The 11,456-nt window shown below is 37.0% G+C and overlaps 1 long non-coding RNA gene across 1 annotated transcript; it reads right to left on the reverse strand.

Annotated features, from left to right (window-relative positions):
• Nucleotides 1-331: 331 nt before the first annotated feature.
• Nucleotides 332-4,528, reverse strand: LOC106050263 (uncharacterized). The gene is made up of 2 exons (XR_001214656.2): nt 4,275-4,528; nt 332-931 (listed from the first exon to the last, which is right to left on the reverse strand). It is a non-coding gene; the product is annotated as an uncharacterized LOC106050263 (long non-coding RNA).
• Nucleotides 4,529-11,456: the final 6,928 nt, after the last annotated feature.

Below are 11,456 nucleotides of genomic sequence, written 5' to 3' on the forward strand. Positions count from 1 at the left end.
AGTAATATTATCTGAAGTTAAATTACTTGAAGTTGAAGTTATACTAAGTGAAGTTTTATGTATATTTAAGTTTTATTTATGAAGTATGAAGTCAAGTTGTTGTTAAATTGAGAAGTTAATTTTATGTGAAAGTTGAAGAGGTATCATTAAAGAAGTTTTGAAGAAAATACAGAGAGATGTTTCTTCACTTCATTGAGTTATCAAGTTTGATGATATAATCCCCGGCAAGTGTGATCGTCACATATATATATTTGTTTATTTTTTTCCTACTTACAATCTCCCCCCCCCTTTTTTTTTCTCTCACAAACACAACACAAAAGAGACACGTTCGTGTAATTTTTTGTTTTATTTGCTCATATCAGTCGTGGCTCAGTTCATTCTTCGTGACGTGATGTTCAAACAACATTCAGAGGTTCTACAACTTTCTCCCAGAAAAGTATCTTTCGTTTAACTGCCTGTCTGTTTAGCGTTTCATTTCCCGAAGCTTGTTTTTATTTATTTAAAATTTTCTGACAGCAGTCGTTTGAGGGAGTCAAGATGTTAATAACAGCTTGTCAACTCGTTTTTTAAGGGATTGGGAAGAACAGCGTCACAGTTTTCAAATCGTTGTTTGGAAAAGGAGGTGGGTTGGATCAAGATGTTGAAACAGCATGTCAGTTTGTTAATTAGTTGAAATGGGTTGGGGGAAAGTCAAGTTGCTGGAACAGCATGTCAGTATTCATAAACGATGTTTCGAGGGATGATGTTAAGATGTTGGAACAGAATGTTAGCATTGAAACATGTTTTTGAAGGGCTTGGTTTCAGATGTTGGAACAGCATATCAGTTTTGAAACACGTCGAGGGTTCTAACAAAATAGGACAGCGTTTCACGACGTCTGGGTATTAAGCCAGGATTCACTAAGAACATGCTTGTTCCATGAACCTTCAAGCTCTGAAATAAAAAAATTGAATGACATAAAGCCTAAAAATAACTTCAATCAAGTCAAAACTCTAAACAAAGTTGAAAACTATTTCTCATCTGACAATTTTGTACTTTAGGCTATTGCAGTCTTTAATCGTACGTCTAATTCATGTTTTATATTAAATCTTCGTTACAAAGATGTAAAGGATTGGTTGAGTGACCGATGTAAATATTGCACTTGTACTGGTCATCAAAATGTAAAGGTTATACCTGTTGTTAATGTGTGTAATATTGAAGAATGCGGGATTTCGTGCGTCCACTTAGCGTGGTCGAGAGGCCAAGTGCGCTTGAACTTGGCTTGGCTTGGCTACCTAGAAGGGGTTCAACACCCGACTCGGGCAGAGTTGTGTTTACTGAGTGCCTAAAGGCAGCACGGAAAACCAACTCCTAGATACCCCCTCCCCCCACTGGTCCACAAATGAGATTGGACCAAAAGCGCTCTGAGCATGCTATAAGCATGAAAGTAGCGCTATATAAAAGCTATAATAATAATCAACAGTAAACAGACAAACACTAGGTCCATTCCACAATAACATTAATGTACCGCACTTCTAGTCGTTACACCAAAATATCCAGTTGCAATATAATCACATCCGCGCAACAGCGGTATCAAACATACAAGTCCTCTAAATCACAACCTCACCACCAGAACACATCCGCATCACAGCGGGCAACAAAAAAATTCAACAATACGTCTCCAACTCCAAGCATGGAAAACAACCACTAGAAATACGTGCACTGTCTCAAAAGACCTCAAGTGACCACCGTCTTCGACTGCCCGAAAGATACTACCCTCCCCATGTGACCAAAAGACACTACTGACTAAAAGCCAATTTAGTCATTCTTACTTTCTGTTTTTATATCAGGAATTTCACGTGTCTTTCCCCCCTCATGACCCGAGGTGAACATATAACAGGCAATGTCAACCGAGACTGTGACAAAAGATCATAGAATCTCACTTCCGTCTCTTCCTGTCTGTCAGGCAGGAGTCTTTTACACGTTTTATTTCCTCCTACTATCCATTTTAGGATCAAATTAAAATTTTACACAATAAATCCTTTTCGATGGCGGCACGTGAGTCAATCAAAACATTAACCAATTAGTTGATTCAGAGACAGGTCAGGTCATTAGTAAGGGAAAAGTAAAGGCGATTGGTCGTTGTGCTGGCCACATGACACCCTCGTTAACGGCAGGTCACAGAAACAGGCGATCTTTACATCATCTGCCCTATAGACCACAAGGTCTGAAAAGGGAACTAATCCAGAGGCGCCCAACCTTCTTCAGACCGCGAGCCAAATAAAATCCCCAAATTCGTGTCGCGGCCCAAATCATTGTGAAAATGGAAATGCAAAAGCGCAGGCGACATTTTGATTATAAACAAGTTGCATCCAAATTATTTCTATAGCAACTAGTTGGATGTTTCAAGTTGTTTTACCGAAACCAACTTCTGAATGACAGTCAGCAATGCAAATACTTGATCAAAACAGACATGCTTTGTGTATGTTGTACAAACAGTAAAAATCTGGCCACTTTACTTTTTATTGTGTACATTCAAAGTCCAAGTTTTTGTTCAGCATTCCCATATCATCAACACTCCAATGTTGACCAGCAAGCTACCACTCACGTTGCTACCAAAAGAGGTCAACTAAAAATGCCAAGGACACGGTTCGGACATTTTTTAAAATGTATTTAACATTCCCTTTTATTATATTGTGTACTGAAGGCCGGATAGACCTGCATCGCGGGCTGAATGGGGTTAGGCATCACTGAATTAATTGATTAGTGGTTATTTTTTTAAGTCGTTAAAGATATCCAGTTTCATTTCAAGTACAAATGTCAAAGAGTTAGGCCTACGTGACGCCACAGTGCTTCTAGTCTCATCTGACCCAGATGATATTGCCATATAATATTGTCCAGAGATCTTATCTTCTTATCTTATTTATTGCAAACGTAAATTCAAAAAAAAAAAAGATAATTGCATCCTGTACATTTCATGTGTCAATTTAGTCATGCATGTTAATCAATGACTTAAACTCTGCTAAGCCGTTGGTTCACTTGGCTGATTCAGGCAACCCATTCCAATATCTAATGGCACTAGGGAAAAAAGGAGCACTTGTACGAATTTGTTCTAGCGTAAAAGATGCAGTCTTTCAAAGAAGCCTTTCATAAAGACATATCAACTCGAGATTCGGCTGTTTCTTTCTTTTTTTTTTTTTTATCAAGTTTTCAAAATTGTCCCAGCATGCATCTTATTTCTCATTTTGCATGTAAGAAATTGCACAGCTGAGCGGTCATTCGAGAAGTAGAGATTTATACAAATTATTTTTAAAAAGTCCTATGCCACAGATCAGTTTGGCTTCACTAGCTGTTCTTTCCATTGAGCGATAAACAGTCAAAAACTTAAGCAAAAGATGCTCGGATGTCTGACGTTGATACTCAGACAGCCAGAAACTTTAGAAAATAAATATTTATTCATCTATTTATTGTTAGGTGATGAATGCATTATCATCCGAGCATTTTTTTAATCTTCTATACTTTGTCTACTTTTATCATAATACCTCCCGATTATTTTTCATTGTTTAAATCCAGTCACCCTCTTCTGCTGTTAAATTATGAGCATAGAACTGGATTATAGTTTTTATCAACTTTTAATAGTTAAAAATATTTTAGGAATGTAGGCCTATAAGCCATTTGTTGTTTAATAATGTTAAGAAGTTCTAGGCTACAAACATTGCTTTATTATTGTCAGTATTAATTGTATGGAGTTCTAACTGAATCAAGCATAATGACATTATTACTTATATAAAATGTAGCCTACACAATTTGCGTTGGTATGACATTTGGTAAATGTACAGATACAGACTACACGATTTTTTTGTCACACACCAATTTTGTCTTATTGAGGGAGAGAGCCCAACAACATATTCTTTAACCCGGGCCCACGGGTACCCTGCAACGCAACTGGATCTAGCCTTGACATTGCGTTGAACAAAATCAGAGTTAACTGACCTAGATCTATATTTTTAGCCTAAGATCTAGAAATTGTTAGGAGAACTAAACAGATCATAGACTGTCTGGGTCTGGAGTCTAGATCTAGCCTAGAAATTGTTAGTAGAACTAAATGTAAACAGATCATAGACTCTCTGGAGTCTAGATCGAGCCTAGAAATTGTGTAGTAGATTTAGAACAAAACAGACTATCGCTTAAACTTAGAGCTAGGGTTACTAGGATCTAGATCTAGTATCATCTAGATCTAGTATCATCTAGATCTAGTATGAAGTATCATCTAGATCTAGATCTGATGTTAACTTACAACGTCTTTTCTTGGTATAAGTTGTGTACGCAAAGTAGATGACGAACACTACAACAGCGTAAGTAGCGATCGTTATCAGCATGTTTGAGTCTAGATCTAGAGTCTAGTGGGGTTTTTGTTTAGTCTGACTTTAGTTTAGAGCAGAAGGATAATGATGAGGTGCTGAGTCCACGACCGGTGACAAGAATGCGGCGCACACGTTCATAAGGTGCTAACTAGTGCAATGCCAAAATAAGATATTTGACAATGGGTAGATCTAGATTCCAGATTTTAGACCTATATATAAATGGCAATGTCTTCGATTCCGAAGATTAAGGATGAGTACAGTTTTTCACATGACTACGCAGACCCAATTATGACCTACATATTTTCCCTCATTTAATGCAGACAAAGCCGTTATCCGCTGGAGGACTATTTAAGTTTTCTAGCCGTCTTCTGCTCCTGTCTTCAACAATGGTTTTTCTATGAGTCTCAAATGTTTGTCCCACAGCCTTTCTGAAAGCTCTTCAACTCTCTCTCTGAGAGGCCATCTGCTGCCAGCTGCTTTACTCTAGGCCAGTGAGGGCAAAATGAGCCTGAGGTGATCTTTAATAGCGCTGTCCTCCTCTAAGATCGCATAAGAAAACCAATATATTTCAACGTGATACTGAGATGTTCAAACTTCGAAATACGACCAAACAGCTTGAAATTCGTATCAGGCCATCATCAGAGTGGGCAATTTTTTATACCATTGAATATTTTCATACGCCTGAAAACTTTGGTGCTTCCAGTTTATACAAAATAAAATGTTGATAAATTATTTTTCAACGCAACTGATAATTTTTTAGCCCTTTTTATAACAATCAAGTACTATAATCATACTTTTATTCATAAAAAAAAGAAGCAAAATATAAAAAATCATTAACATAAAAAAAAAGCTTATCTCAGGGAAACAAACTCCTCACTTACTTCTATAGCTATCAATAATGTTTAGTAATATTCTTCATTCATGTTTTGCTACGCGCGAAAAGGATTGCTTAAACTGCAGGGGTGGGCAAATACGGACCGCGGGTCACATGCGGCCCGCCGGAGTCTTTTATGCGGCCCGCCGACACCTATAGAAGTCAGGTGTGCCCACAGTATATACTTATAAAAATGCAAATATATTAAAAATAATATAAATATAAATTATTGAAACTGTCATTATAAAAAGTTTCAAGCAAACGAAGACTATGCTTATTGGCTATACATCAATACACTCAATTCAGAACACAATCTCTGATCAGTATTTATTCAATGCTATGAAGAACTGTTGAGTATGCTTGGAGTATGCTTGGAACAAGATGGCAAGGGTGATAACCGGTGGAGCTCGATCTTCGACTGAGTAAAATGGTGCGTTTTTTTAATACCCCAACCATAAACTTTAAACAGGAAAGTTTGCACAAAGCGGCAGAAAATTTCAATTTCATAAGTAAACAGGTATAGTAATCAAACTTATTAGAGCTATAGTGTATTAACCACAGGTAGCTTTGATCAAGAACACAGTAATCCTATATATCCGCTATCTTAGCATGGCCAAGGCAAACGAGAACACTTTAAAATCTCAAGGAAGAATTTATTATGTTACATTGACTGTGACCTTGTTACCAATATTTCTAATGAAGTGTGGAAGACAGACTTCATGTTTCATAATAGCTATAGCAATGAGCTTTTGCATATGAAGTGTATATGGATGTTAAATCCTTTCAAACAAGGCCTTCCTATTTCTACAAGCAAGCAAAAGAAAACAGGTTTTGTCATTTTCCTTTGCTGAAAGGTTAAATTATTTCTAGTGAAATGATTAAAAGTACAACACTTATTTAGATTCCATAATTTTGCAATTTATAAAAGCAAATTTTAAGACGTCAAGAACCAGTTTTCAATACCATTAGCTCACCATTTAGCGCAGAAGCTGATCTAGCTCCAGAGGACATAACTCCGAGCAAAGAGAATTTCCAGTCAGTACTTCCACAGTATTTTGAGTGCCAGAATCTGTATGTCAACACTTTAAAAAATTTGCTGCTGTTCACTCTATTTGGGTACACATACATCTGTTCTTTTTCTTCTTTATTCTCATTTTACATGTTAGAGGGTTCAGATCAGTAATTTTATATCTAAGATGAACCGCGCAATGTTTTCCAGATCAGGCAGTTCACCGAAGTTTGGGTTCTATAGGAGGGCTTTGGGGCCAGAGTCCTGTTCGGGTCTCTGATTTAGTATGCATCATTGAAGGACATGGTCAGCATTCTCTGGTGATGCTCCAAAATGGCATGTTTCGCTCGTCCCGACATATAATTTTGGTCGATTTTGACTGACTGTAATTTGACAGCAGTCACAAGGGTAACAAACTAGTAAGCTAGTTTCACAGTTCCGGAACATTATGCACGAGTGTAAAAAGTAAAATACTGCACATTAAATACAATTGTATTTTAGTGGGTTTATTGTAATATAAAAAGACAACAGTAATTTAAAAAAAAATTAATTGATTTCAAAAATTGCTAGCTCCTGTTGTATTTCCTTAACGTGGAGTGTGGAAAAAAGAAACGTGACTATAATACAGTGTAACTATGAATTTAAAGTTAGCTAGAGTATCTTTCTAAGTTGTATATACATATGCGGCCCGCCATTCCCAAATTTTAAGAAATGCGGCCCTCGATCCAAAAAGGTTGCCCGCCCCTGGCTAAAAGTATTAACTTCATTGGAGAATGCGTCTGGGAGTTAACAACTATTTAAGGGGAGGGGACTAAACCCTAGTAATTTAGCTATATCTATGAATACTGAAGGATTAATCTCCCCCTGTTTGTATCAAACAAAATTATATTAATTGCTAGAATATAATTGACTAATTGGTTAATGTCTACATCAAGGAATAATTGTGCAAAGTTTCAATTTGATCTGAGAATGGGCGTGGGAGAAATAATGTGTCCAATCTTTTTTACCAGACAGACAGAGTGTGTCTGGTAAGCTTAGAAATAAAAGACGTGTCCGAGGAGAAAGTGTTCCCTGCGTAATTATATTGTTTGGCCGGCTGACGGGAAGGGGATAGGAATTTATTGATGTTGTTATAATTAAAGTGTTTATATTCATTAACATTCATTGAACGTATTTTCCATCAGGTGAAGTGGTTTGACCTTATATCTGACATTGAAATCCTACAGTTGTTACACATGAGCAGTATCCACGCCACATAAAAAGGTCCAAATTTCGATAGGTGGGGCATGTTGTCCGTATGCCAGAAAATAGCCTTTCCGAACGACTTCTTTATGGGTAGTTTTAACCTTTACATCATCTGTCCAGTAGATCGCTAGGTCTGAAAGGGGAACTTTACTTTTTACTTTATGTGTAGGAAAGCGAGTTATTGTTCCATCCATTGGTGATCTACCCAATCCCATCGCAATTAGGCCTGATCCCATCCTGGTTATGTTTGACCCCACTGCGATTTTTTTCGATACCATTCGCGATTCAACTCACCATGCTGTATTTGTAGTAGGGACAGGCAAAGACTTTTTAGTATGTGAACCAACTTCTACATCCTCGGATCGTGATGGGCTTATCTTGTCAATATTTCAGTTATATTGATTTTATTTTGCTTTCATATCACTTCGTCTAGATCTAGATCTAGTAATTCCCTTAATCTTGTATGATGATTCTCTCAAGTTTTAAACTGTTACCTTACCCCCCCCCACCCCCAACTAATGTTAGCGTAAACGTTTTTGAATCTCATTGCAGAGTGTACCCCAAGTCTATCAACATGTACCCCACAGAGGTAACGCCGTGTGCTCCCAAATCTTTCGCCGTTCCCAACACCATGATATGCACCCCTGCATACGCCACAGATGGAATGATTTGTGACAATCAGAAGGCAAGTTTTAAAACAAAATCTTAAAAACTAAAGACAAACACCAAATAGAATTTATTTTAAAAAATGCAAAATATTGTAAACTCAATCATTTACTAGATTCTGTTTACTAAAGAGGCTGAGTTCAAATTTCGGTGGGGATGCGGAAATTAGAAGCACCTCTGAGACCCCTCAACTCAAATGGGTACCTCGCACATGTTAGAAAAGTAAATGCAGTTGGTCATTGTGCTGGCCAAATAGCCACTTAGTTAATCGTCAGCTTTGCATTATCCACTACTACACATTGCAAGTATTGAAAGGGGTTACCTTCTTATTACTTAAGAGTATAAAACTATTTTAGTCTGTGTTTTAGATGGAGAAAAAGTAACTGAATATTAAGGAAAAAAATAAGAGCTATACAAAAGCTTTTTTTTTTCAAAGATATAGTCTTTTTTTTTGTTAATTTTCTAAGATGCTCAAGATTTAAACATTTTGAATATTTACCCTTTACACACCAAAACCACCTAACAGTTAGTAAAGATTTGAACTTGAAACATATATTGCTTGCTTCCTCTAATTTTGTCAAATATGTACCTCCGGTCAATGTGTTTCTCACCAAACACCTTACGTTGATAGTAAGTTTGTTTATTGTCTGTGTGAAAATTTATTTATTTTCATAATTTTTTAGCGGCCCCCGGAAGGGGAAAAGATGCTATTAGTTTTGTGTTGAATGTCTGTCAGTCCGTCCCGTTTAGATCTCGTTAACTAGAAAAGATAGTGAAAATCCGACATCATAATATTTTAGACAATTCAAAGTTCTGATGCAACGGCTACTTTTTTCTTTACTGAAAGCGAAAAATCTATTTTTTGAAATCAATTATTTAGTTTACTCTAGGCTTGTCTTATATGAAGAGTAGGCTACACTATTTCCCGTGGCTACGCATCCCCAGCTGCGACCTACATATTTTGCCACGGTCATCGAAGACATAACCATTGTCCGTCGGTGGTCGAATTAGATTTTCTTTTCGCTGTCTACGTCTGTCCTAGGCATTGGATTTTCTTCAGGTTTCAAATGTTTATCCCGCGGTCTTCTGTAAGTGATCTCCAACTGTCTCGTGCTGAAGCCGCCAGCAGACAGGCGCTCTCTTCTATGTCAGCTTACTACATTATCTGAGCATAAAGTGGGAGTCGATTTTTAAATAAAAATTACTTGTTTTTTGTTTTGATTTTTTTGTTTTGTTATTCGATTTCTATAATAATATTTTGTTTGTGAAGCATTTTAATTGTCTCTTGTTTTTTTTTTTTTTGTTTTTTTTTTTTTGTATTAAAACACACAAAATAAATGTAGTCATGTTTTGAATAACAAATATTTGTTCCGCCAACTGTGTCTGGGGAGACCAGAAGCGGTCTACGGTTCCTGTCAGAGTTACCTTGACACCTACGTAGCTCTAAGCTGCTACTCTTCTGATGTCAGTGAGTGGTGTTGCAGTACATGCAAGAAGTACAACACGGGGTGAGTACATCCAGGCTACACTCTTGGGTTGAAATGTAGCTAATATATTGGGGAAACATTGACGGAGAGAGGAGGTAGAAAGAAGTGAGAGAAAGAGAGGGAGAAAGAGATAGAAAAGAGGGAGAAAGAGATAGAAAGAGAGACGGAAATGGCGAGAAATAGAGAGCGAAAGAGAAAAGAGAGGGAGAAAGAGAGTAAAAGATAAAAAAGAGAATAGAGAGGGAAATAGAGAGAGTGAGAGCGAAAGAGTCAAGAGAGAGAAAGAGAAATAGAAAGAAACAAAGAGAGAAAGAGAAATTAAGAGAGAAAGAGAAAGAAAGAGAAATAGAGAGAAAGAAAGAAAGAGAAAAAGAGAGAAAGAGAAAAAAGAAAGACAAATAGAAAGAGAGAGAAAGAGAAATGGAAAGAGAGAGAGAGAAAGAGATAAACAAAGAGAGAGGAGAAGAAGCATGAGAGAGAAAGTAAAAAAAAAATACATTTTTTGACTCATGAGCATCCATCAATTTCGATGGTCAACACCATGCAGTTTGATAAATGGATACACTGACTTCTACCCAGGATGTGAATATGGAGATAAGTCACAAGATTGTGTGAAGTACACCAGAGATCAAGTTTGTCCTGCCTACAAGAACACTCTATGTTGTAATTATTGCAAGTAAGTTCATTTTTATCAATGTATTTTATACACTATTTGTATTCGAAAGTAAAGTAAAGCAATCTCCACATCCTCAATACCATTTAAACATCGTCCCATTGAATTCAATATATTTCTTCAATGACTTTGAATTGTTTCCCTTATGACTTCAAAATATCTCCCATATGACTTCAAAATATCTCCCGTATGACTTCAAAAGATCTCCAGTATGACTAAAAGAGAACAACACTATCTCAATACTTTTTAATTTTCGTACTACCACTATGACGTCGCTATAATTTCTTTTTAACGTCTAAATAATGACGTCAAAATATTTTCATAGCGTTTTCTGACATCACTGTTCAATAAACCCTTTTTAATTCTTCTATAATTAAAAATAATCTATAATTACTCCATAGCAATACCAAAATACCTTCACAATGACCTAAGGCGTGTCTTCATTTGCATGAGAATTTGCAATGGGAAAATTGTGCCTTTCGTAAAATATGGCAGTGACATAAGAGGCTCATACATTTAATTCTTAAAATGGTTTATTTGTATACTATATCCCGTCCTAACATTCAAATCCTAATGAATTTTTAATTATACAACACATAACCTAATTAGCTGGGACCGATTTACATACCCATTCTTCCCTGGTGCTATTAATGCATGTGTCAGCCAGGAAACTAACGATATCACAGAGTTTAGGCCATTGCTTGACCTAGGGACACCCGTAGGACGTTATCATCTTCTTTTTTTCAAGTAATTTCCCTTTTCAGACTTTGCGATCTATAGGGGCAGATGATGTAAAGGTCATCTGTTTCTGTGGCCTGCGGTTAACGAGGGTGTCACGTGGCCAGCACTGCCAAAGGGTCGCCGGCTCCTGATTTTCCCTCACCGTTGACCTCCGAAGCCTTTCCCATGATTGGGTATAGCTGCAAGGCAGCAGAATACAGATTTCCTTCTTCTAAGTGAGTCGTCCGACACGGCTAACGAACCTTTCCTGCTCAAAGCTTAACGGTTTAGGTGCCAGTTACTCGCCTTCGCCCTTTCTCCTGTTAGTGAAAACAATTCCTCCGGACTCAATAGCTATGTAGTATGCATATTAGTTAAATATAATTCAAAACAACACTTAATAAGCAGTGCCTTATACTATACATGTAAAATATAGAACGC

The sequence above is a fragment of the Biomphalaria glabrata genome, chromosome 16 (genome assembly GCF_947242115.1).
Source record: "Biomphalaria glabrata chromosome 16, xgBioGlab47.1, whole genome shotgun sequence".
NCBI lineage: Eukaryota > Metazoa > Mollusca > Gastropoda > Planorbidae > Biomphalaria > Biomphalaria glabrata.